The 27,449-nt window shown below is 60.2% G+C and overlaps 1 protein-coding gene and 1 long non-coding RNA gene across 3 annotated transcripts in view; one reads left to right on the top strand and one right to left on the bottom strand.

The window, feature by feature from the left end:
- Positions 1–14,601, bottom strand: part of WDR4 (WDR4 tRNA N7-guanosine methyltransferase non-catalytic subunit) — a 49,688-nt gene extending 35,087 nt beyond the window's left edge. The window contains exon 1 of one of the 2 annotated variants that reach the window (XM_075847251.1): positions 13,849–14,601. The gene's annotated coding sequence lies outside the window, so the exon portion shown is untranslated. The remainder of the gene's footprint in view (positions 1–13,848) is intronic. The other variant, XM_075847250.1, reaches the window with a different exon arrangement.
- LOC142677636 (uncharacterized) overlaps positions 13,841–27,449 on the top strand; it is a 44,165-nt gene continuing 30,556 nt past the window's right edge. The window contains exon 1 of the long non-coding RNA XR_012852604.1: positions 13,841–14,097. This is a non-coding gene — a long non-coding RNA (uncharacterized LOC142677636). The remainder of the gene's footprint in view (positions 14,098–27,449) is intronic.

The raw sequence follows: 27,449 nt of genomic DNA, 5'->3' as shown, positions 1-27,449 counted from the left end.
TCTGCGGGGGCGCTGTGTGCGGTTCTTATATCAGTCTGCGGGGGCGCTGTGTGCGGTTCTTATATCAGTCTGTGGGGGCGCTGTGTGCGGTTCTTATATCAGTCTGCGGGGGGCTGTGTGCGGTTCTTATATCAGTCTGCGGGGGAGCTGTGTGCGGTTCTTATATCAGTCTGCGGGGGAGCTGTGTGCGGTTCTTATATCAGTCTGCGGGGGCGCTGTGTGCGGTTCTTATATCAGTCTGCGGGGGAGCTGTGTGCGGTTCTTATATCAGTCTGCGGGGGCGCTGTGTGCGGTTCTTATATCAGTCTGCGGGGGCGCTGTGTGCGGTTCTTATATCAGTCTGTGGGGGCGCTGTGTGCGGTTCTTATATCAGTCTGCGGGGGGCTGTGTGCGGTTCTTATATCAGTCTGCGGGGGAGCTGTGTGCGGTTCTTATATCAGTCTGCGGGGGCGCTGTGTGCGGTTCTTATATCAGTCTGCGGGGGCGCTGTGTGCGGTTCTTATATCAGTCTGCGGGGGCGCTGTGTGCGGTTCTTATATCAGTCTGCGGGGGAGCTGTGTGCGGTTCTTATATCAGTCTGCGGGGGCGCTGTGTGCGGTTCTTATATCAGTCTGCGGGGGCGCTGTGTGCGGTTCTTATATCAGTCTGCGGGGGAGCTGTGTGCGGTTCTTATATCAGTCTGCGGGGGCGCTGTGTGCGGTTCTTATATCAGTCTGCGGGGGGCTGTGTGCGGTTCTTATATCAGTCTGCGGGGGAGCTGTGTGCGGTTCTTATATCAGTCTGCGGGGGCGCTGTGTGCGGTTCTTATATCAGTCTGCGGGGGGCTGTGTGCGGTTCTTATATCAGTCTGCGGGGGCGCTGTGTGCGGTTCTTATATCAGTCTGCGGGGCGCTGTGTGCGGTTCTTATATCAGTCTGCAGGGGAGCTGTGTGCGGTTCTTATATCAGTCTGCGGGGGCGCTGTGTGCGGTTCTTATATCAGTCTGCAGGGGAGCTGTGTGCGGTTCTTATATCAGTCTGCGGGGGGCTGTGTGCGGTTCTTATATCAGTCTGCGGGGGGCTGTGTGCGGTTCTTATATCAGTCTGCGGGGGAGCTGTGTGCGGTTCTTATATCAGTCTGCGGGGAGCTGTGTGCGGTTCTTATATCAGTCTGCGGGGCGCTGTGTGCGGTTCTTATATCAGTCTGCAGGGGAGCTGTGTGCGGTTCTTATATCAGTCTGCGGGGCGCTGTGTGCGGTTCTTATATCAGTCTGCGGGGGAGCTGTGTGCGGTTCTTATATCAGTCTGCGGGGGCGCTGTGTGCGGTTCTTATATCAGTCTGCGGGGGCGCTGTGTGCGGTTCTTATATCAGTCTGCGGGGGAGCTGTGTGCGGTTCTTATATCAGTCTGCGGGGGAGCTGTGTGCGGTTCTTATATCAGTCTGCGGGGGAGCTGTGTGCGGTTCTTATATCAGTCTGCGGGGGAGCTGTGTGCGGTTCTTATATCAGTCTGCGGGGGAGCTGTGTGCGGTTCTTATATCAGTCTGCGGGGGAGCTGTGTGCGGTTCTTATATCAGTCTGCGGGGGAGCTGTGTGCGGTTCTTATATCAGTCTGCGGGGGAGCTGTGTGCGGTTCTTATATCAGTCTGCGGGGAGCTGTGTGCGGTTCTTATATCAGTCTGCGGGGGCGCTGTGTGCGGTTCTTATATCAGTCTGCGGGGGCGCTGTGTGCGGTTCTTATATCAGTCTGCGGGGGCGCTGTGTGCGGTTATTATATCAGTCTGCGGGGGCGCTGTGTGCGGCTCTTATATCAGTCTGCGGGGGGGCTGTGTGCGGTTCTTATATCAGTCTGCGGGGGGCTGTGTGCGGTTCTTATATCAGTCTGCGGGGGAGCTGTGTGCGGTTCTTATATCAGTCTGCGGGGGTGCTGTGTGCGGTTCTTATATCAGTCTGCGGGGGCGCTGTGTGCGGTTCTTATATCAGTCTGCGGGGGCGCTGTGTGCGGTTCTTATATCAGTCTGCGGGGGCGCTGTGTGCGGTTCTTATATCAGTCTGCGGGGGAGCTGTGTGCGGTTCTTATATCAGTCTGCGGGGGCGCTGTGTGCGGTTCTTATATCAGTCTGCGGGGGCGCGGTGTGCGGTTCTTATATCAGTCTGCGGGGGCGCTGTGTGCGGTTCTTATATCAGTCTGCGGGGGAGCTGTGTGCGGTTCTTATATCAGTCTGCGAGGGAGCTGTGTGCGGTTCTTATATCAGTCTGCGGGGGCGCTGTGTGCGGTTCTTATATCAGTCTGCGGGGCGCTGTGTGCGGTTCTTATATCAGTCTGCGGGGGAGCTGTGTGCGGTTCTTATATCAGTCTGCGAGGGAGCTGTGTGCGGTTCTTATATCAGTCTGCGGGGGGGCTGTGTGCGGTTCTTATATCAGTCTGCGGGGGCGCTGTGTGCGGTTCTTATATCAGTCTGCGGGGGCGCTGTGTGCGGTTCTTATATCAGTCTGCGGGGGAGCTGTGTGCGGTTCTTATATCAGTCTGCGGGGGCGCTGTGTGCCGTTCTTAAATCAGTCTGCGGGGGCGCTGTGTGCGGTTCTTATATCAGTCTGCGGGGGCGCTGTGTGCGGTTCTTATATCAGTCTGCGGGGGCGCTGTGTGCGGTTCTTATATCAGTCTGCGGGGGGCTGTGTGCGGTTCTTATATCAGTCTGCGGGGGGCTGTGTGCGGTTCTTATATCAGTCTGCGGGGGGCTGTGTGCGGTTCTTATATCAGTCTGCGGGGGAGCTGTGTGCGGTTCTTATATCAGTCTGCGGGGGAGCTGTGTGCGGTTCTTATATCAGTCTGCGGGGGGCTGTGTGCGGTTCTTATATCAGTCTGCGGGGGGGCTGTGTGCGGTTCTTATATCAGTCTGCGGGGGAGCTGTGTGCGGTTCTTATATCAGTCTGCGGGGGAGCTGTGTGCGGTTCTTATATCAGTCTGCGGGGGAGCTGTGTGCGGTTCTTATATCAGTCTGCGGGGGCGCTGTGTGCTGTTCTTATATCAGTCTGCGGGGGAGCTGTGTGCGGTTCTTATATCAGTCTGCGGGGGCGCTGTGTGCGGTTCTTATATCAGTCTGCGGGGGAGCTGTGTGCGGTTCTTATATCAGTCTGCGGGGGGGCTGTGTGCGGTTCTTATATCAGTCTGCGGGGGCGCTGTGTGCGGTTCTTATATCAGTCTGCGGGGGAGCTGTGTGCGGTTCTTATATCAGTCTGCGGGGGGCTGTGTGCGGTTCTTATATCAGTCTGCGGGGGCGCTGTGTGCGGTTCTTATATCAGTCTGCGGGGGCGCTGTGTGCGGTTCTTATATCAGTCTGCGGGGGAGCTGTGTGCGGTTCTTATATCAGTCTGCGGGGGGGCTGTGTGCGGTTCTTATATCAGTCTGCGGGGGCGCTGTGTGCGGTTCTTATATCAGTCTGCGGGGGAGCTGTGTGAGGTTCTTATATCAGTCTGCGGGGGAGCTGTGTGCGGTTCTTATATCAGTCTGCGGGGGAGCTGTGTGAGGTTCTTATATCAGTCTGCGGGGGCGCTGTGTGCGGTTCTTAGATCAGTCTGCGGGGGGCTGTGTGCGGTTCTTATATCAGTCTGCGGGGGCGCTGTGTGCGGTTCTTAGATCAGTCTGCGGGGGCGCTGTGTGAGGTTCTTAGATCAGTCTGCGGGGGCGCTGTGTGCGGTTCTTATATCAGTCTGCGGGGGAGCTGTGTGCGGTTCTTATATCAGTCTGCGGGGGAGCTGTGTGAGGTTCTTATATCAGTCTGCGGGGGCGCTGTGTGCGGTTCTTATATCAGTCTGCGGGGGCGCTGTGTGCGGTTCTTATATCAGTCTGCGGGGGCGCTGTGTGCGGTTCTTATATCAGTCTGCGGGGGAGCTGTGTGAGGTTCTTATATCAGTCTGCGGGGGGCTGTGTGCGGTTCTTATATCAGTCTGCGGGGGAGCTGTGTGCGGTTCTTATATCAGTCTGCGGGGGAGCTGTGTGCGGTTCTTATATCAGTCTGCGGGGGAGCTGTGTGCGGTTCTTATATCAGTCTGCGGGGGGGCTGTGTGCGGTTCTTATATCAGTCTGCGGGGGCGCTGTGTGCGGTTCTTATATCAGTCTGCGGGGGCGCTGTGTGCGGTTCTTATATCAGTCTGCGGGGGCGCTGTGTGCGGTTCTTATATCAGTCTGCGGGGGCGCTGTGTGCGGTTCTTATATCAGTCTGCGGGGGAGCTGTGTGAGGTTCTTATATCAGTCTGCGGGGGAGCTGTGTGAGGTTCTTATATCAGTCTGCGGGGGAGCTGTGTGCGGTTCTTATATCAGTCTGCGGGGGCGCTGTGTGCGGTTCTTATATCAGTCTGCGGGGGGGCTGTGTGCGGTTCTTATATCAGTCTGCGGGGGAGCTGTGTGAGGTTCTTATATCAGTCTGCGGGGGCGCTGTGTGCGGTTCTTATATCAGTCTGCGGGGGAGCTGTGTGAGGTTCTTATATCAGTCTGCGGGGGCGCTGTGTGCGGTTCTTATATCAGTCTGCGGGGGAGCTGTGTGCGGTTCTTATATCAGTCTGCGGGGGAGCTGTGTGCGGTTCTTATATCAGTCTGCGGGGGGGCTGTGTGAGGTTCTTATATCAGTCTGCGGGGGAGCTGTGTGCGGTTCTTATATCAGTCTGCGGGGGAGCTGTGTGCGGTTCTTATATCAGTCTGTGGGGGCGCTGTGTGCGGTTCTTATATCAGTCTGCGGGGGGCTGTGTGCGGTTCTTATATCAGTCTGCGGGGAGCTGTGTGCGGTTCTTATATCAGTCTGCGGGGGAGCTGTGTGCGGTTCTTATATCAGTCTGCGGGGGCGCTGTGTGCGGTTCTTATATCAGTCTGCGGGGGCGCTGTGTGCGGTTCTTATATCAGTCTGCGGGGGCGCTGTGTGCGGTTCTTATATCAGTCTGCGGGGGAGCTGTGTGCGGCTCTTATATCAGTCTGCGGGGGGGCTGTGTGCGGCTCTTATATCAGTCTGCGGGGGGGCTGTGTGCGGTTCTTATATCAGTCTGCGGGGGCGCTGTGTGCGGTTCTTATATCAGTCTGTGGGGGCGCTGTGTGCGGTTCTTATATCAGTCTGCGGGGGAGCTGTGTGCGGCTCTTATATCAGTCTGCGGGGGGGCTGTGTGCGGCTCTTATATCAGTCTGCGGGGGCGCTGTGTGCGGTTCTTATATCAGTCTGCGGGGGCGCTGTGTGCGGTTCTTATATCAGTCTGCGGGGGCGCTGTGTGCGGTTCTTATATCAGTCTGCGGGGGCGCTGTGTGCGGTTCTTATATCAGTCTGCGGGGGAGCTGTGTGCGGTTCTTATATCAGTCTGCGGGGGAGCTGTGTGCGGTTCTTATATCAGTCTGCGGGGAGCTGTGTGCGGCTCTTATATCAGTCTGCGGGGGCGCTGTGTGCGGTTCTTATATCAGTCTGCGGGGGCGCTGTGTGCGGTTCTTATATCAGTCTGCGGGGAGCTGTGTGCGGTTCTTATATCAGTCTGCGGGGGCGCTGTGTGCGGTTCTTATATCAGTCTGCGGGGGCGCTGTGTGCGGTTCTTATATCAGTCTGCGGGGGAGCTGTGTGAGGTTCTTATATCAGTCTGCGGGGGGCGCTGTGTGCGGTTCTTATATCAGTCTGCGGGGGAGCTGTGTGCGGTTCTTATATCAGTCTGCGGGGGCGCTGTGTGCGGTTCTTATATCAGTCTGCGGGGGAGCTGTGTGCGGTTCTTATATCAGTCTGCGGGGGCGCTGTGTGCGGTTCTTATATCAGTCTGCGGGGGAGATGTGTGCGGTTCTTATATCAGTCTGCGGGGGGGCTGTGTGCGGTTCTTATATCAGTCTGCGGGGGCGCTGTGTGCGGCTCTTATATCAGTCTGCGGGGGAGATGTGTGCGGTTCTTATATCAGTCTGCGGGGGAGCTGTGTGAGGTTCTTTATCAGTCTGCGGGGGGCGCTGTGTGCGGTTCTTATATCAGTCTGCGGGGGAGCTGTGTGCGGTTCTTATATCAGTCTGCGGGGGAGCTGTGTGCGGTTCTTATATCAGTCTGCGGGGGGGCTGTGTGCGGTTCTTATATCAGTCTGCGGGGGGGCTGTGTGCGGTTCTTATATCAGTCTGCGGGGGGCTGTGTGCGGTTCTTATATCAGTCTGCGGGGGCGCTGTGTGCGGTTCTTATATCAGTCTGCGGGGGGCTGTGTGCGGTTCTTATATCAGTCTGCGGGGGGCTGTGTGCGGTTCTTATATCAGTCTGCGGGGGCGCTGTGTGCGGTTCTTATATCAGTCTGCGGGGGGGCTGTGTGCGGTTCTTATATCAGTCTGCGGGGGCGCTGTGTGCGGTTCTTATATCAGTCTGCGGGGGCGCTGTGTGCGGTTCTTATATCAGTCTGCGGGGGCGCTGTGTGCCGTTCTTATATCAGTCTGCGGGGGAGCTGTGTGCGGTTCTTATATCAGTCTGCGGGGGCGCTGTGTGCGGTTCTTATATCAGTCTGCGGGGGAGATGTGTGCGGTTCTTATATCAGTCTGCGGGGGGGCTGTGTGCGGCTCTTATATCAGTCTGCGGGGGAGATGTGTGCGGTTCTTATATCAGTCTGCGGGGGGGCTGTGTGCGGTTCTTATATCAGTCTGCGGGGGCGCTGTGTGCGGTTCTTATATCAGTCTGCGGGGGCGCTGTGTGCGGTTCTTATATCAGTCTGCGGGGGCGCTGTGTGCGGTTCTTATATCAGTCTGCGGGGAGCTGTGTGCGGTTCTTATATCAGTCTGCGGGGGCGCTGTGTGCGGTTCTTATATCAGTCTGCGGGGGCGCTGTGTGCGGTTCTTATATCAGTCTGCGGGGGCGCTGTGTGCGGTTCTTATATCAGTCTGCGGGGGCGCTGTGTGCGGTTCTTATATCAGTCTGCGGGGGCGCTGTGTGCGGTTCTTATATCAGTCTGCGGGGGAGCTGTGTGCGGTTCTTATATCAGTCTGCGGGGGCGCTGTGTGCGGTTCTTATATCAGTCTGCGGGGGAGCTGTGTGCGGTTCTTATATCAGTCTGTGGGGGCGCTGTGTGCGGTTCTTATATCAGTCTGCGGGGGAGCTGTGTGCGGTTCTTATATCAGTCTGCGGGGGGGCTGTGTGCGGTTCTTATATCAGTCTGCGGGGGGCTGTGTGCGGTTCTTATATCAGTCTGCGGGGGAGCTGTGTGCGGTTCTTATATCAGTCTGCGGGGGCGCTGTGTGCGGTTCTTATATCAGTCTGCGGGGGAGCTGTGTGCGGTTCTTATATCAGTCTGCGGGGGCGCTGTGTGCGGTTCTTATATCAGACTGCGGGGGGGCTGTGTGCGGTTCTTATATCAGTCTGCGGGGGAGCTGTGTGCGGTTCTTATATCAGTCTGCGGGGGAGCTGTGTGCGGTTCTTATATCAGTCTGCGGGGAGCTGTGTGCGGTTCTTATATCAGTCTGCGGGGGCGCTGTGTGCGGTTCTTATATCAGTCTGCGGGGGGGCTGTGTGCGGTTCTTATATCAGTCTGCGGGGGGGCTGTGTGCGGCTCTTATATCAGTCTGCGGGGGAGCTGTGTGCGGTTCTTATATCAGTCTGCGGGGAGCTGTGTGCGGTTCTTATATCAGTCTGCGGGGGGCGCTGTGTGCGGTTCTTATATCAGTCTGCGGGGGAGCTGTGTGCGGTTCTTATATCAGTCTGCGGGGGGGCTGTGTGCGGCTCTTATATCAGTCTGCGGGGGAGATGTGTGCGGTTCTTATATCAGTCTGCGGGGGGCTGTGTGCGGTTCTTATATCAGTCTGCGGGGGAGCTGTGTGCGGTTCTTATATCAGTCTGCGGGGGCGCTGTGTGCGGTTCTTATATCAGTCTGTGGGGGCGCTGTGTGCGGTTCTTATATCAGTCTGCGGGGGCGCTGTGTGCGGTTCTTATATCAGTCTGCGGGGGAGCTGTGTGAGGTTCTTATATCAGTCTGCGGGGGAGCTGTGTGCGGTTCTTATATCAGTCTGTGGGGGCGCTGTGTGCGGTTCTTATATCAGTCTGCGGGGGCGCTGTGTGCGGTTCTTATATCAGTCTGCGGGGGAGCCGTGTGCGGTTCTTATATCAGTCTGCGGGGGCGCCGTGTGCGGTTCTTATATCAGTCTGCGGGGGAGCTGTGTGCGGTTCTTATATCAGTCTGCGGGGGAGCTGTGTGCGGTTCTTATATCAGTCTGCGGGGGAGCTGTGTGCGGTTCTTATATCAGTCTGCGGGGGCGCTGTGTGCGGTTCTTATATCAGTCTGTGGGGGAGCTGTGTGCGGTTCTTATATCAGTCTGCGGGGGGCGCTGTGTGCGGTTCTTATATCAGTCTGCGGGGGAGCTGTGTGCGGTTCTTATATCAGTCTGCGGGGGGGCTGTGTGCGGCTCTTATATCAGTCTGCGGGGGAGATGTGTGCGGTTCTTATATCAGTCTGCGGGGGGCTGTGTGCGGTTCTTATATCAGTCTGCGGGGGAGCTGTGTGCGGTTCTTATATCAGTCTGCGGGGGGGCTGTGTGCGGTTCTTATATCAGTCTGTGGGGGCGCTGTGTGCGGTTCTTATATCAGTCTGCGGGGGCGCTGTGTGCGGTTCTTATATCAGTCTGCGGGGGAGCTGTGTGAGGTTCTTATATCAGTCTGCGGGGGAGCTGTGTGCGGTTCTTATATCAGTCTGTGGGGGCGCTGTGTGCGGTTCTTATATCAGTCTGCGGGGGCGCTGTGTGCGGTTCTTATATCAGTCTGCGGGGGAGCCGTGTGCGGTTCTTATATCAGTCTGCGGGGGCGCCGTGTGCGGTTCTTATATCAGTCTGCGGGGAGCTGTGTGCGGTTCTTATATCAGTCTGCGGGGGAGCTGTGTGCGGTTCTTATATCAGTCTGCGGGGGAGCTGTGTGCGGTTCTTATATCAGTCTGTGGGGGCGCTGTGTGCGGTTCTTATATCAGTCTGCGGGGGCGCTGTGTGCGGTTCTTATATCAGTCTGCGGGGGAGCCGTGTGCGGTTCTTATATCAGTCTGCGGGGGCGCCGTGTGCGGTTCTTATATCAGTCTGCGGGGGCGCCGTGTGCGGTTCTTATATCAGTCTGCGGGGGCGCTGTGTGCGGTTCTTATATCAGTCTGCGGGGGCGCTGTGTGCGGTTCTTATATCAGTCTGCGGGGGGCTGTGTGCGGTTCTTATATCAGTCTGCGGGGGCGCTGTGTGCGGCTCTTATATCAGTCTGCGGGGGAGCTGTGTGCGGTTCTTATATCAGTCTGTGGGGGCGCTGTGTGCGGTTCTTATATCAGTCTGCGGGGGAGCTGTGTGCGGTTCTTATATCAGTCTGCGGGGGAGCTGTGTGCGGTTCTTATATCAGTCTGCGGGGGGCTGTGTGCGGTTCTTATATCAGTCTGCGGGGGAGCTGTGTGAGGTTCTTATATCAGTCTGCGGGGGAGCTGTGTGCGGTTCTTATATCAGTCTGCGGGGGAGCTGTGTGCGGTTCTTATATCAGTCTGCGGGGGAGCTGTGTGCGGTTCTTATATCAGTCTGCGGGGGAGCTGTGTGAGGTTCTTATATCAGTCTGCGGGGGAGCTGTGTGCGGTTCTTATATCAGTCTGCGGGGGAGCTGTGTGCGGTTCTTATATCAGTCTGCGGGGGAGCTGTGTGCGGTTCTTATATCAGTCTGCGGGGGAGCTGTGTGCGGTTCTTATATCAGTCTGCGGGGGCGCTGTGTGCGGTTCTTATATCAGTCTGCGGGGGCGCTGTGTGCGGTTCTTATATCAGTCTGCGGGGGCGCTGTGTGCGGTTCTTATATCAGTCTGCGGGGGCGCTGTGTGCGGTTCTTATATCAGTCTGCGGGGGCGCTGTGTGCGGTTCTTATATCAGTCTGCGGGGGGGCTGTGTGAGGTTCTTATATCAGTCTGCGGGGGCGCTGTGTGCGGTTCTTATATCAGTCTGCGGGGGCGCTGTGTGCGGTTCTTATATCAGTCTGCGGGGGCGCTGTGTGCGGTTCTTATATCAGTCTGCGGGGGCGCTGTGTGCGGTTCTTATATCAGTCTGCGGGGGCGCTGTGTGCGGTTCTTATATCAGTCTGCGGGGGGGCTGTGTGACGTTCTTATATCAGTCTGCGGGGGAGATGTGTGCGGTTCTTATATCAGTCTGCGGGGCGCTGTGTGCGGTTCTTATATCAGTCTGCGGGGGGGCTGTGTGCGGTTCTTATATCAGTCTGCGGGGAGCTGTGTGCGGTTCTTATATCAGTCTGCGGGGCGCTGTGTGCGGCTCTTATATCAGTCTGCGGGGAGCTGTGTGCGGTTCTTATATCAGTCTGCGGGGGAGCTGTGTGCGGTTCTTATATCAGTCTGCGGGGGCGCTGTGTGCGGTTCTTATATCAGTCTGCGGGGGAGCTGTGTGCGGTTCTTATATCAGTCTGCGGGGGAGCTGTGTGCGGTTCTTATATCAGTCTGCGGGGGAGCTGTGTGCGGTTCTTATATCAGTCTGCGGGGGAGCTGTGTGCGGTTCTTATATCAGTCTGCGGGGGCGCTGTGTGCGGTTCTTATATCAGTCTGCGGGGGGCTGTGTGCGGTTCTTATATCAGTCTGCGGGGGCGCTGTGTGCGGTTCTTATATCAGTCTGTGGGGGCGCTGTGTGCGGTTCTTATATCAGTCTGCGGGGGAGCTGTGTGCGGTTCTTATATCAGTCTGCGGGGGCGCTGTGTGCGGTTCTTATATCAGTCTGCGGGGGCGCTGTGTGCGGTTCTTATATCAGTCTGCGGGGGCGCAGTGTGCGGTTCTTATATCAGTCTGCGGGGGCGCTGTGTGCGGCTCTTATATCAGTCTGCGGGGAGCTGTGTGCGGTTCTTATATCAGTCTGCGGGGGCGCTGTGTGCGGTTCTTATATCAGTCTGCGGGGGGGCTGTGTGCGGTTCTTATATCAGTCTGCGGGGAGCTGTGTGCGGTTCTTATATCAGTCTGCGGGGCGCTGTGTGCGGCTCTTATATCAGTCTGCGGGGAGCTGTGTGCGGTTCTTATATCAGTCTGCGGGGGAGCTGTGTGCGGTTCTTATATCAGTCTGCGGGGGCGCTGTGTGCGGTTCTTATATCAGTCTGCGGGGGAGCTGTGTGCGGTTCTTATATCAGTCTGCGGGGGAGCTGTGTGCGGTTCTTATATCAGTCTGCGGGGGAGCTGTGTGCGGTTCTTATATCAGTCTGCGGGGGAGCTGTGTGCGGTTCTTATATCAGTCTGCGGGGGAGCTGTGTGCGGTTCTTATATCAGTCTGCGGGGGCGCTGTGTGCGGTTCTTATATCAGTCTGCGGGGGGCTGTGTGCGGTTCTTATATCAGTCTGCGGGGGCGCTGTGTGCGGTTCTTATATCAGTCTGTGGGGGCGCTGTGTGCGGTTCTTATATCAGTCTGCGGGGGAGCTGTGTGCGGTTCTTATATCAGTCTGCGGGGGCGCTGTGTGCGGTTCTTATATCAGTCTGCGGGGGCGCTGTGTGCGGTTCTTATATCAGTCTGCGGGGGAGCTGTGTGCGGTTCTTATATCAGTCTGCGGGGGCGCAGTGTGCGGTTCTTATATCAGTCTGCGGGGGCGCTGTGTGCGGCTCTTATATCAGTCTGCGGGGAGCTGTGTGCGGTTCTTATATCAGTCTGCGGGGGCGCTGTGTGCGGTTCTTATATCAGTCTGCGGGGGAGCTGTGTGCGGTTCTTATATCAGTCTGCGGGGAGCTGTGTGCGGTTCTTATATCAGTCTGCGGGGGCGCTGTGTGCGGTTCTTATATCAGTCTGCGGGGAGCTGTGTGCGGTTCTTATATCAGTCTGCGGGGGAGCTGTGTGCGGCTCTTATATCAGTCTGCGGGGAGCTGTGTGCGGTTCTTATATCAGTCTGCGGGGGCGCTGTGTGCGGTTCTTATATCAGTCTGCGGGGGCGCTGTGTGCGGTTCTTATATCAGTCTGCGGGGGAGCTGTGTGCGGTTCTTATATCAGTCTGCGGGGGAGCTGTGTGCGGTTCTTATATCAGTCTGCGGGGGAGCTGTGTGCGGTTCTTATATCAGTCTGCGGGGGAGCTGTGTGCGGTTCTTATATCAGTCTGCGGGGGAGCTGTGTGCGGTTCTTATATCAGTCTGCGGGGGAGCTGTGTGCGGTTCTTATATCAGTCTGCGGGGAGCTGTGTGCGGTTCTTATATCAGTCTGCGGGGGGCTGTGTGCGGTTCTTATATCAGTCTGCGGGGAGCTGTGTGCGGTTCTTATATCAGTCTGCGGGGGGGCTGTGTGCGGTTCTTATATCAGTCTGCGGGGAGCTGTGTGCGGTTCTTATATCAGTCTGCGGGGCGCTGTGTGCCGTTCTTATATCAGTCTGCGGGGGCGCTGTGTGCGGTTCTTATATCAGTCTGCGGGGGAGCTGTGTGCGGTTCTTATATCAGTCTGCGGGGGAGCTGTGTGCGGTTCTTATATCAGTCTGCGGGGGAGCTGTGTGCGGTTCTTATATCAGTCTGCGGGGGAGCTGTGTGCGGTTCTTATATCAGTCTGCGGGGGAGCTGTGTGCGGTTCTTATATCAGTCTGCGGGGAGCTGTGTGCGGTTCTTATATCAGTCTGCGGGGGGCTGTGTGCGGTTCTTATATCAGTCTGCGGGGGAGCTGTGTGCGGTTCTTATATCAGTCTGCGGGGGAGCTGTGTGCGGTTCTTATATCAGTCTGCGGGGGAGCTGTGTGCGGTTCTTATATCAGTCTGCGGGGGAGCTGTGTGCGGTTCTTATATCAGTCTGCGGGGGCGCTGTGTGCGGTTCTTATATCAGTCTGCGGGGGAGCTGTGTGCGGTTCTTATATCAGTCTGCGGGGGAGCTGTGTGCGGTTCTTATATCAGTCTGCGGGGGAGCTGTGTGCGGTTCTTATATCAGTCTGCGGGGGCGCTGTGTGCGGTTCTTATATCAGTCTGCGGGGGAGCTGTGTGCGGTTCTTATATCAGTCTGCGGGGGCGCTGTGTGCGGTTCTTATATCAGTCTGCGGGGGAGCTGTGTGCGGTTCTTATATCAGTCTGCGGGGGAGCGGTGTGCGGTTCTTATATCAGTCTGCGGGGGAGCTGTGTGCGGTTCTTATATCAGTCTGCGGGGGCGCTGTGTGCGGTTCTTATATCAGTCTGCGGGGGAGCTGTGTGCGGTTCTTATATCAGTCTGCGGGGGAGCTGTGTGCGGTTCTTATATCAGTCTGCGGGGGAGCTGTGTGCGGTTCTTATATCAGTCTGCGGGGGCGCTGTGTGCGGTTCTTATATCAGTCTGCGGGGGCGCTGTGTGCGGTTCTTATATCAGTCTGCGGGGGGGCTGTGTGCGGTTCTTATATCAGTCTGCGGGGGGCTGTGTGCGGTTCTTATATCAGTCTGTGGGGGCGCTGTGTGCGGTTCTTATATCAGTCTGCGGGGGAGCTGTGTGCGGTTCTTATATCAGTCTGCGGGGGAGCTGTGTGCGGTTCTTATATCAGTCTGCGGGGGCGCTGTGTGCGGTTCTTATATCAGTCTGCGGGGAGCTGTGTGCGGTTCTTATATCAGTCTGCGGGGGCGCTGTGTGCGGTTCTTATATCAGTCTGCGGGGGCGCTGTGTGCGGTTCTTATATCAGTCTGCGGGGGCGCTGTGTGCGGTTCTTATATCAGTCTGCGGGGGCGCTGTGTGCGGCTCTTATATCAGTCTGTTGTAACGCCATGGAGAGCGGTGGAGCCATGCAGCCAATCACATTCCAGCTCTTATGTTTTAGCTAGACAGTCTGAGAGCAACGATGTGATAGGTTACAGTAGCAGAGAACTACAATAACAGGAACCAATCGTATTCCAGTTCACATTACTCAGCAGCTGTTAGAAAAATTAAAGATGCGATTTGATTGGTTAGGATAAAGTTGCGTTTTCCGCTGTCTGGACGAGTCTTACCTGGCAGCCGTCTGTCAGCATCGGACTCCGTCTACACGTGCAGGATATACGTCCCGTAGTAATGACGTCATCAAAAATGCGATACTGTTTATATTCACTAGAGGGAGGGCTCCGGGAAAATGGCGGCCTTGCTAGACATTGTACAGGGAGTGAGTTTGGCCTCTTTTGTTTGTCATTCTCACTGTGTGAGGAGAGAATGGCGGCGGCGCTGAGATCAGGGTGGAGGCTGCAGGTACAGGGGTCTCCGGGGTAATGTGCAGTGTGGGGGTCCTCGTTATATTATATCATGTCTGTATCTCCTGTCATGTCTGTATCTCCTGTCATGTCTGTATCTCCTGTCATGTCTGTATCTCCTGTCATGTCTGTATCTCCCGTCCTGTCTGTGTCTCCCGTCATGTCTGTATATCCTGTCACATGTCTGTATCTCCTGTCATGTCTGTCTCTCCTGTCATGTCTGTATCTCCCGTCATGTCTGTGTCTCCCGTCCTGTCTGTGTCTCCTGTCATGTCTGTATCTCCCGTCATGTCTGTGTCTCCCGTCCTGTCTGTGTCTCCCGTCCTGTCTGTGTCTCCCGTCATGTCTGTGTCTCCCGTCATGTCTGTGTCTCCCGTCATGTCTGTATCTCCCGTCATGTCTGTGTCTCCCGTCCTGTCTGTGTCTCCCGTCCTGTCTGTGTCTCCCGTCATGTCTGTACACTGCTCGTCCTGTCTCATTATCTCCACCTGAGTATAATACAAATCACTGTAATATAACATGACAGGGACGTATTCACCGATCACCACAACATAGAGGCCTGGAGCAGAGCATGGCAGCGCGCTGTATATGGGGCCGCAGACCGGTCAGAGCGCCTACGATGGTCACGTGACGTCAGAACACCCCCGCCCCCACACTGCAGGATAACACCGCCCCCTCACTGCAGGATAACACCGCCCCCTCACTGCAGGATAACACCGCCCCCTCACTGCAGGATAACACCGCCCCCTCACTGCAGGATAACACCGCCCCCTCACTGCAGGATAACACCGCCCCCTCACTGCAGGATAACACCGCCCCCGCCACACTGCAGGATAACACCGCCCCCGCCACACTGCAGGATAACACCGCCCCCTCACTGCAGGATAACACCGCCCCCTCACTGCAGGATAACACCGCCCCCGCCACACTGCAGGATAACACCGCCCCCTCACTGCAGGATAACACCGCCCCCTCACTGCAGGATAACACCGCCCCCTCACTGCAGGATAACACCGCCCCCTCACTGCAGGATAACACCGCCCCCTCACTGCAGGATAACACCGCCCCCTCACTGCAGGATAACACCGCCCCCTCACTGCAGGATAACACCGCCCCCTCACTGCAGGATAACACCGCCCCCTCACTGCAGGATAACACCGCCCCCTCACTGCAGGATAACACCGCCCCCTCACTGCAGGATAACACCGCCCCCTCACTGCAGGATAACACCGCCCCCTCACTGCAGGATAACACCGCCCCCTCACTGCAGGATAACACCGCCCCCGCCACACTGCAGGATAACACCGCCCCCGCCACACTGCAGGATAACACCGCCTCCTCACTGCAGGATAACACCGCCCCCTCACTGCAGGATAACACCGCCCCCTCACTGCAGGATAACACCGCCCCCTCACTGCAGGATAACACCGCCCCCGCCACACTGCAGGATAACACCGCCCCCGCCACACTGCAGGATAACACCGCCCCCGCCACACTGCAGGATAACACCGCCCCCGCCACACTGCAGGATAACACCGCCCCCGCCACACTGCAGGATAACACCGCCCCCTCACTGCAGGATAACACCGCCCCCGCCACACTGCAGGATAACACCGCCTCCTCACTGCAGGATAACACCGCCCCCTCACTGCAGGATAACACCGCCCCCGCCACACTGCAGGATAACACCGCCCCCGCCACACTGCAGGATAACACCGCCCCCGCCACACTGCAGGATAACACCGCCCCCGCCACACTGCAGGATAACACCGCCCCCGCCACACTGCAGGATAACACCGCCCCCGCCACACTGCAGGATAACACCGCCCCCGCCACACTGCAGGATAACACCGCCCCCCTCACTGCAGGATAACGCCGCCGCCACACTGCAGGATAACGCCGCCCCCACACTGCAGGATAACACCGCCCCCGCCACACTGCAGGATAACACCGCCCCCCTCACTGCAGGATAACACCGCCCCCTCACTGCAGGATAACACCGCCCCCGCCACACTGCCGGATAACACCGCCCCCTCACTGCAGGATAACACCGCCCCCGCCACACTGCAGGATAACACCGCCCCCTTCACTGCAGGATAACACCGCCTCCTCACTGCAGGATAACACCGCCCCCTCACTGCAGGATAACACCGCCCCCGCCACACTGCAGGATAACACCGCCCCCTTCACTGCAGGATAACACCGCCTCCTCACTGCAGGATAACACCGCCCCCCTCACTGCAGGATAACACCGCCCCCTCACTGCAGGATAACACCGCCCCCGCCACACTGTAGGATAACACCGTCTCCTCACTGCAGGATAACACCGCCTCCTCACTGCAGGATAACACCGCCTCCTCACTGCAGGATAACACCGCCCCCCTCACTGCAGGATAACACCGCCCCCTCACTGCAGGATAACACCGCCCCCTCACTGCAGGATAACACCGCCCCCGCCACACTGCAGGATAACACCGCCCCCTCACTGCAGGATAACACCGCCCCCTCACTGCAGGATAACACCGCCCCCGCCACACTGCAGGATAACACCGCCCCCGCCACACTGCAGGATAACACCGCCCCCTCACTGCAGGATAACACCGCCCCCGCCACACTGCAGGATAACACCGCCCCCTCACTGCAGGATAACACCGCCTCCTCACTGCAGGATAACACCGCCTCCTCACTGCAGGATAACACCGCCCCCCTCACTGCAGGATAACACCGCCCCCCTCACTGCAGGATAACACCGCCCCCTCACTGCAGGATAACACCGCCCCCTCACTGCAGGATAACACCGCCCCCGCCACACTGCAGGATAACACCGCCCCCTCACTGCAGGATAACACCGCCCCCCTCACTGCAGGATAACACCGCCCCCCTCACTGCAGGATAACACCGCCCCCTCACTGCAGGATTACACCGCCCCCTCACTGCAGGATAACACCGCCCCCGCCACACTGTAGGATAACACCGTCTCCTCACTGTAGGATAACACCGTCTCCTCACTGCAGGATAACACCGCCTCCTCACTGCAGGATAACACCGCCCCCCTCACTGCAGGATAACACCGCCCCCTCACTGCAGGATAACACCGCCCCCGCCACACTGCAGGATAACACCGCCCCCGCCACACTGCAGGATAACACCGCCCCCGCCACACTGCAGGATAACACCGCCCCCTCACTGCAGGATAACACCGCCTCCTCACTGCAGGATAACACCGCCTCCTCACTGCAGGATAACACCGCCCCCCTCACTGCAGGATAACACCGCCCCCTCACTGCAGGATAACACCGCCCCCTCACTGCAGGATAACACCGCCCCCGCCACACTGCAGGATAACACCGCCCCCGCCACACTGCAGGATAACACCGCCCCCGCCACACTGCAGGATAACACCGCCCCCGCCACACTGCAGGATAACACCGCCCCCTCACTGCAGGATAACACCGCCCCCTCACTGCAGGATAACACCGCCCCCGCCACACTGCAGGATAACACCGCCCCCGCCACACTGCAGGATAACACCGCCCCCGCCACACTGCAGGATAACACCGCCCCCGCCACACTGCAGGATAACACCGCCCCCTCACTGCAGGATAACACCGCCCCCGCCACACTGCAGGATAACACCGCCCCCGCCACACTGCAGGATAACACCGCCCCCGCCACACTGCAGGATAACACCGCCCCCTCACTGCAGGATAACACCGCCCCCGCCACACTGCAGGATAACACCGCCCCCTCACTGCAGGATAACACCGCCTCCTCACTGCAGGATAACACCGCCTCCTCACTGCAGGATAACACCGCCCCCCTCACTGCAGGATAACACCGCCCCCTCACTGCAGGATAACACCGCCCCCGCCACACTGCAGGATAACACCGCCCCCTCACTGCAGGATAACACCGCCCCCGCCACACTGCAGGATAACACCGGCCCCCTCACTGCAGGATAACACCGCCCCCCTCACTGCAGGATAACACCGCCTCCTCACTGCAGGATAACACCGCCCCCCTCACTGCAGGATAACACCGCCCCCTCACTGCAGGATAACACCGCCCCCTCACTGCAGGATAACACCGCCCCCGCCACACTGTAGGATAACACCGTCTCCTCACTGCAGGATAACACCGCCTCCTCACTGCAGGATAACACCGCCTCCTCACTGCAGGATAACACCGCCCCCCTCACTGCAGGATAACACCGCCCCCTCACTGCAGGATAACACCGCCCCCGCCACACTGCAGGATAACACCGCCCCCGCCACACTGCAGGATAACACCGCCCCCTCACTGCAGGATAACACCGCCCCCTCACTGCAGGATAACACCGCCCCCTCACTGCAGGATAACACCGCCCCCGCCACACTGCAGGATAACACCGCCCCCGCCACACTGCAGGATAACACCGCCCCCTCACTGCAGGATAACACCGCCCCCGCCACACTGCAGGATAACACCGCCCCCTCACTGCAGGATAACACCGCCTCCTCACTGCAGGATAACACCGCCTCCTCACTGCAGGATAACACCGCCTCCTCACTGCAGGATAACACCGCCCCCCTCACTGCAGGATAACACCGCCCCCTCACTGCAGGATAACACCGCCCCCGCCACACTGCAGGATAACACCGCCCCCTCACTGCAGGATAACACCGCCCCCTCACTGCAGGATAACACCGCCTCCTCACTGCAGGATAACACCGCCCCCCTCACTGCAGGATAACACCGCCCCCTCACTGCAGGATTACACCGCCCCCTCACTGCAGGATAACACCGCCCCCGCCACACTGTAGGATAACACCGTCTCCTCACTGCAGGATAACACCGCCTCCTCACTGCAGGATAACACCGCCTCCTCACTGCAGGATAACACCGCCCGCCTCACTGCAGGATAACACCGCCCCCTCACTGCAGGATAACACCGCCCCCGCCACACTGCAGGATAACACCGCCTCCTCACTGCAGGATAACACCGCCTCCTCACTGCAGGATAACACCGCCTCCTCACTGCAGGATAACACCGCCCCCCTCACTGCAGGATAACACCGCCCCCTCACTGCAGGATAACACCGCCCCCTCACTGCAGGATAACACCGCCCCCGCCACACTGCAGGATAACACCGCCCCCGCCACACTGCAGGATAACACCGCCCCCTCACTGCAGGATAACACCGCCCCCTCACTGCAGGATAACACCGCCCCCTCACTGCAGGATAACACCGCCCCCTCACTGCAGGATAACACCGCCCCCGCCACACTGCAGGATAACACCGCCCCCGCCACACTGCAGGATAACACCGCCCCCTCACTGCAGGATAACACCGCCCCCTCACTGCAGGATAACACCGCCCCCTCACTGCAGGATAACACCGCCCCCGCCACACTGCAGGATAACACCGCCCCCGCCACACTGCAGGATAACACCGCCCCCGCCACACTGCAGGATAACACCGCCCCCGCCACACTGCAGGATAACACCGCCCCCGCCACACTGCAGGATAACACCGCCCCTCACTGCAGGATAACACCGCCCCCTCACTGCAGGATAACACCGCCCCCGCCACACTGCAGGATAACACCGCCCCCGCCACACTGCAGGATAACACCGCCCCCTCACTGCAGGATAACACCGCCCCCGCCACACTGCAGGATAACACCGCCCCCGCCCCCACACTGCAGGATAACACCGCCCCCTCACTGCAGGATAACACCGCCCCCGCCACACTGCAGGATAACACCGCCCCCGCCACACTGCAGGATAACACCGCCCCCGCCACACTGCAGGATAACACCGCCCCCGCCACACTGCAGGATAACACCGCCCCCGCCACACTGCAGGATAACACCGCCCCCGCCACACTGCAGGATAACACCGCCCCACACTGCAGGATAACACCGCCCCCGCCACACTGCAGGATAACACCGCCCCCGCCACACTGCAGGATAACACCGCCCCCGCCACACTGCAGGATAACACCGCCCCCGCCACACTGCAGGATAACACCGCCCCTCACTGCAGGATAACACCGCCCCCGCCACACTGCAGGATAACACCGCCCCCGCCACACTGCAGGATAACACCGCCCCCGCCACACTGCAGGATAACAACGCACCCCACACTGCAGGATAACACCGCCCCCGCCTCACTGCAGGATAACACCGCCCCCGCCACACTGCAGGATAACACCGCCCCCGCCACACTGCAGGATAACACCGCCCCCGCCACACTGCAGGATAACACCGCCCCCGCCACACTGCAGGATAACACCGCCCCCTCACTGCAGGATAACACCGCCCCCTCACTGCAGGATAACACCGCCCCCTCACTGCAGGATAACACCGCCCCCTCACTGCAGGATAACACCGCCCCCGCCACACTGCAGGATAACACCGCCCCCGCCACACTGCAGGATAACACCGCCCCCGCCACACTGCAGGATAACACCGCCCCCGCCACACTGCAGGATAACACCGCCCCCGCCACACTGCAGGATAACACCGCCCCCGCCACACTGCAGGATAACACCGCCCCCGCCACACTGCAGGATAACACCGCCCCGCCACACTGCAGGATAACACCGCCCCCTCACTGCAGGATAACACCGCCCCCTCACTGCAGGATAACACCGCCCCCGCCACACTGCAGGATAACACCGCCCCCTCACTGCAGGATAACACCGCCCCCGCCACACTGCAGGATAACACCGCCCCTCACTGCAGGATAACACCGCCCCCTCACTGCAGGATAACACCGCCACCGCCACACTGCAGGATAACACCGCCCCCGCCACACTGCAGGATAACAACGCACCCCACACTGCAGGATAACACCGCCCCCGCCTCACTGCAGGATAACACCGCCCCCGCCACACTGCAGGATAACACCGCCCCCGCCACACTGCAGGATAACACCGCCCCCGCCACACTGCAGGATAACACCGCCCCCGCCACACTGCAGGATAACACCGCCCCCGCCACACTGCAGGATAACACCGCCCCCGCCACACTGCAGGATAACACCGCCCCCGCCACACTGCAGGATAACACCGCCCCCGCCACACTGCAGGATAACACCGCCCCCGCCACACTGCAGGATAACACCGCCCCCGCCACACTGCAGGATAACACCGCCCCGCCACACTGCAGGATAACACCGCCCCCTCACTGCAGGATAACACCGCCCCCGCCACACTGCAGGATAACACCGCCCCCTCACTGCAGGATAACACCGCCCCCTCACTGCAGGATAACACCGCCCCCGCCACACTGCAGGATAACACCGCCCCTCACTGCAGGATAACACCGCCCCCTCACTGCAGGATAACACCGCCACCGCCACACTGCAGGATAACACCGCCCCCGCCACACTGCAGGATAACACCGCCCCCTCACTGCAGGATAACACCGCCCCCTCACTGCAGGATAACACCGCCCCCGCCACACTGCAGGATAACACCGCCCCCGCCACACTGCAGGATAACACCGCCCCCGCCACACTGCAGGATAACACGGCCCCCTCACTGCAGGATAACACCGCCCCCGCCACACTGCAGGATAACACCGCCCCCTCACTGCAGGATAACACCGCCCCCGCCACACTGCAGGATAACACCGCCCCCGCCACACTGCAGGATAACACCGCCCCCGCCACACTGCAGGATAACACCGCCCCCGCCACACTGCAGGATAACACCGCCCCCGCCACACTGCAGGATAACACCGCCCCCGCCACACTGCAGGATAACACCGCCCCCGCCACACTGCAGGATAACACCGCCCCCTCACTGCAGGATAACACCGCCCCCGCCACACTGCAGGATAACACCGCCCCCGCCACACTGCAGGATAACACCGCCCCCGCCACACTGCTGGATAACACCGCCCCCGCAACACTGCAGGATAACACCGCCGCCACACTGCAGGATAACACCGCCCCCTCACTGCAGGATAACACCGCCCCCGCCACACTGCAGGATAACACCGCCCCTCACTGCAGGATAACACCGCCCCTCACTGCAGGATAACACCGCCCCCTCACTGCAGGATAACACCGCCCCCTCACTGCAGGATAACACCGCCCCCTCACTCCAGGATAACACCGCCCCCGCCACACTGCAGGATAACACATCCCCCGCCACACTGCAGGATAACAACGCACCCCACACTGCAGGATAACACCGCCCCCGCCTCACTGCAGGATAACACCGCCCCCGCCACACTGCAGGATAACACCGCCCCCGCCACACTGCAGGATAACACCGCCCCCGCCACACTGCAGGATAACACCGCCCCCTCACTGCAGGATAACACCGCCCCCTCACTGCAGGATAACACCGCCCCCGCCACACTGCAGGATAACACCGCCCCCGCCACACTGCAGGATAACACCGCCCCCGCCACACTGCAGGATAACACCGCCCCCGCCACACTGCAGGATAACACCGCCCCCGCCACACTGCAGGATAACACCGCCCCCGCCACACTGCAGGATAACACCGCCCCCGCCACACTGCAGGATAACACCGCCCCTCACTGCAGGATAACACCGCCCCCCTCACTGCAGGATAACACCGCCCCCTCACTGCAGGATAACACCGCCCCCGCCACACTGCAGGATAACACCGCCCCCGCCACACTGCAGGATAACACCGCCCCCGCCACACTGCAGGATAACACCGCCCCCTCACTGCAGGATAACACCGCCCCCTCACTGCAGGATAACACCGCCCCCTCACTGCAGGATAACACCGCCCCCTCACTGCAGGATAACACCGCCCCCTCACTGCAGGATAACACCGCCCCCTCACTGCAGGATAACACCGCCCCCTCACTGCAGGATAACACCGCCCCCTCACTGCAGGATAACACCGCCCCCGCCACACTGCAGGATAACACCGCCCCCTCACTGCAGGATAACACCGCCTCCTCACTGCAGGATAACACCGCCTCCTCACTGCAGGATAACACCGCCCCCCTCACTGCAGGATAACACCGCCCCCTCACTGCAGGATAACACCGCCCCCTCACTGCAGGATAACACCGCCCCCTCACTGCAGGATAACACCGCCCCCTCACTGCAGGATAACACCGCCCCCTCACTGCAGGATAACACCGCCTCCTCACTGCAGGATAACACCGCCCCCCTCACTGCAGGATAACACCGCCCCCCTCACTGCAGGATAACACCGCCCCCTCACTGCAGGATAACACCGCCCCCTCACTGCAGGATAACACCGCCCCCTCACTGCAGGATAACACCGTCTCCTCACTGCAGGATAACACCGCCTCCTCACTGCAGGATAACACCGCCTCCTCACTGCAGGATAACACCGCCCCCCTCACTGCAGGATAACACCGCCCCCTCACTGCAGGATAACACCGCCCCCGCCACACTGCAGGATAACACCGCCCCCGCCACACTGCAGGATAACACCGCCTCCTCACTGCAGGATAACACCGCCTCCTCACTGCAGGATAACACCGCCCCCCTCACTGCAGGATAACACCGCCCCCCTCACTGCAGGATAACACCGCCCCCCTCACTGCAGGATAACACCGCCCCCTCACTGCAGGATAACACCGCCCCCTCACTGCAGGATAACACCGCCCCCGCCACACTGCAGGATAACACCGCCCCCGCCACACTGCAGGATAACACCGCCCCCGCCACACTGCAGGATAACACCGCCCCCTCACTGCAGGATAACACCGCCCCCTCACTGCAGGATAACACCGCCCCCTCACTGCAGGATAACACCGCCCCCTCACTGCAGGATAACACCGCCCCCTCACTGCAGGATAACACCGCCCCCGCCACACTGCAGGATAACACCGCCCCCGCCACACTGCAGGATAACACCGCCCCCGCCACACTGCAGGATAACACCGCCCCCGCCGCACTGCAGGATAACACCGCCCCCGCCGCACTGCAGGATAACACCGCCCCCGCCGCACTGCAGGATAACACCGCCCCCTCACTGCAGGATAACACCGCCCCCTCACTGCAGGATAACACCGCCCCCGCCACACTGCAGGATAACACCGCCCCCGCCACACTGCAGGATAACACCGCCCCCGCCACACTGCAGGATAACACCGCCCCCGCCACACTGCAGGATAACACCGCCCCCGCCACACTGCAGGATAACACCGCCCCCGCCACACTGCAGGATAACACCGCCCCCGCCACACTGCAGGATAACACCGCCCCCGCCACACTGCAGGATAACACCGCCCCCTCACTGCAGGATAACACCGCCCCCTCACTGCAGGATAACACCGCCCCCGCCACACTGCAGGATAACACCGCCCCCGCCACACTGCAGGATAACACCGCCCCCGCCACACTGCAGGATAACACCGCCCCCTCACTGCAGGATAACACCGCCCCCGCCCCCACACTGCAGGATAACACCGCCCCCTCACTGCAGGATAACACCGCCCCCGCCACACTGCAGGATAACACCGCCCCCGCCACACTGCAGGATAACACCGCCCCCGCCACACTGCAGGATAACACCGCCCCCGCCACACTGCAGGATAACACCGCCCCCGCCACACTGCAGGATAACACCGCCCCCGCCACACTGCAGGATAACTCCGCCCCTCACTGCAGGATAACACCGCCCCCTCACTGCAGGATAACACCGCCCCCTCACTGCAGGATAACACCGCCCCCGCCACACTGCAGGATAACACCGCCCCCTCACTGCAGGATAACACCGCCCCCGCCACACTGCAGGATAACACCGCCCCTCACTGCAGGATAACACCGCCCCCTCACTGCAGGATAACACCGCCCCCGCCACACTGCAGGATAACACCGCCCCCGCCACACTGCAAGATAACAACGCACCCCACACTGCAGGATAACACCGCCCCCGCCTCACTGCAGGATAACACCGCCCCCGCCACACTGCAGGATAACACCGCCCCCTCACTGCAGGATAACACCGCCCCCTCACTGCAGGATAACACCGCCCCCTCACTGCAGGATAACACCGCCCCCTCACTGCAGGATAACACCGCCCCCTCACTGCAGGATAACACCGCCGCCACACTGCAGGATAACACCGCCCCCGCCACACTGCAGGATAACACTGCCCCCGCCACACTGCAGGATAACACCGCCCCCGCCACACTGCAGGATAACACCGCCCCGCCACACTGCAGGATAACACCGCCCCGCCACACTGCAGGATAACACCGCCCCCTCACTGCAGGATAACACCGCCCCCGCCACACTGCAGGATAACACCGCCCCCTCACTGCAGGATAACACCGCCCCCTCACTGCAGGATAACACCGCCCCCGCCACACTGCAGGATAACACCGCCCCTCACTGCAGGATAACACCGCCCCCTCACTGCAGGATAACACCGCCACCGCCACACTGCAGGATAACACCGCCCCCGCCACACTGCAGGATAACAACGCACCCCACACTGCAGGATAACACCGCCCCCGCCTCACTGCAGGATAACACCGCCCCCGCCACACTGCAGGATAACACCGCCCCCGCCACACTGCAGGATAACACCGCCCCCGCCACACTGCAGGATAACACCGCCCCCTCACTGCAGGATAACACCGCCCCCGCCACACTGCAGGATAACACCGCCCCCGCCACACTGCAGGATAACACCGCCCCCGCCACACTGCAGGATAACACCGCCCCCTCACTGCAGGATAACACCGCCCCCGCCACACTGCAGGATAACACCGCCCCCTCACTGCAGGATAACACCGCCCCCGCCACACTGCAGGATAACACCGCCCCCGCCACACTGCAGGATAACACCGCCCCCGCCACACTGCAGGATAACACCGCCCCCTCACTGCAGGATAACACCGCCCCCTCACTGCAGGATAACACCGCCCCCGCCACACTGCAGGATAACACCGCCCCCGCCACACTGCAGGATAACACCGCCCCCGCCACACTGCAGGATAACACCGCCCCCGCCACACTGCAGGATAACACCGCCCCCTCACTGCAGGATAACACCGCCCCCGCCACACTGCAGGATAACACCGCCCCCGCCACACTGCAGGATAACACCGCCCCCGCCACACTGCAGGATAACACCGCCCCCGCCACACTGCAGGATAACACCGCCCCCGCCACACTGCAGGATAACACCGCCGCCACACTGCAGGATAACACCGCCCCCTCACTGCAGGATAACACCGCCCCCGCCACACTGCAGGATAACACCGCCCCTCACTGCAGGATAACACCGCCCCCTCACTGCAGGATAACACCGCCCCCTCACTGCAGGATAACACCGCCCCCTCACTGCAGGATAACACCGCCCCCGCCACACTGCAGGATAACACCGCCCCCGCCACACTGCAGGATAACACCGCACCCCACACTGCAGGATAACACCGCCCCCGCCTCACTGCAGGATAACACCGCCCCCGCCACACTGCAGGATAACACCGCCCCCGCCACACTGCAGGATAACACCGCCCCCGCCACACTGCAGGATAACACCGCCCCCTCACTGCAGGATAACACCGCCCCCTCACTGCAGGATAACACCGCCCCCTCACTGCAGGATAACACCGCCCCCGTCACACTGCAGGATAACACCGCCCCCGCCACACTGCAGGATAACACCGCCCCCGCCACACTGCAGGATAACACCGCCCCCTCACTGCAGGATAACACCGCCCCCGCCACACTGCAGGATAACACCGCCCCCTCACTGCAGGATAACACCGCCCCCTCACTGCAGGATAACACCGCCCCCGCCACACTGCAGGATAACACCGCCCCCTCACTGCAGGATAACACCGCCCCCGCCACACTGCAGGATAACACCGCCCCCGCCACACTGCAGGATAACACCGCCCCCGCCACACTGCAGGATAACACCGCCCCCGCCACACTGCAGGATAACACCGCCCCCGCCACACTGCAGGATAACACCGCCCCCTCACTGCAGGATAACACCGCCCCCTCACTGCAGGATAACACCGCCCCCTCACTGCAGGATAACACCGCCCCGCCACACTGCAGGATAACACCGCCCCCGCCACACTGCAGGATAACACCGCCCCCGCCACACTGCAGGATAACACCGCCCCCGCCACACTGCAGGATAACACCGCCGCCACACTGCAGGATAACACCGCCCCCTCACTGCAGGATAACACCGCCCCCGCCACACTGCAGGATAACACCGCCCCTCACTGCAGGATAACACCGCCCCCTCACTGCAGGATAACACCGCCCCCTCACTGCAGGATAACACCGCCCCCTCACTGCAGGATAACACTGCCCCCTCACTGCAGGATAACACCGCCCCCGCCACACTGCAGGATAACACCGCCCCCGCCACACTGCAGGA

This window comes from Rhinoderma darwinii (genome assembly GCF_050947455.1).
Source record: "Rhinoderma darwinii isolate aRhiDar2 chromosome 2 unlocalized genomic scaffold, aRhiDar2.hap1 SUPER_2_unloc_37, whole genome shotgun sequence".
Classification (NCBI taxonomy): Eukaryota; Metazoa; Chordata; class Amphibia; order Anura; family Rhinodermatidae; genus Rhinoderma; species Rhinoderma darwinii.
Note: the sequence above shows the minus strand (reverse complement) of the source record. Positions and strands in the feature narration are given on the sequence as shown.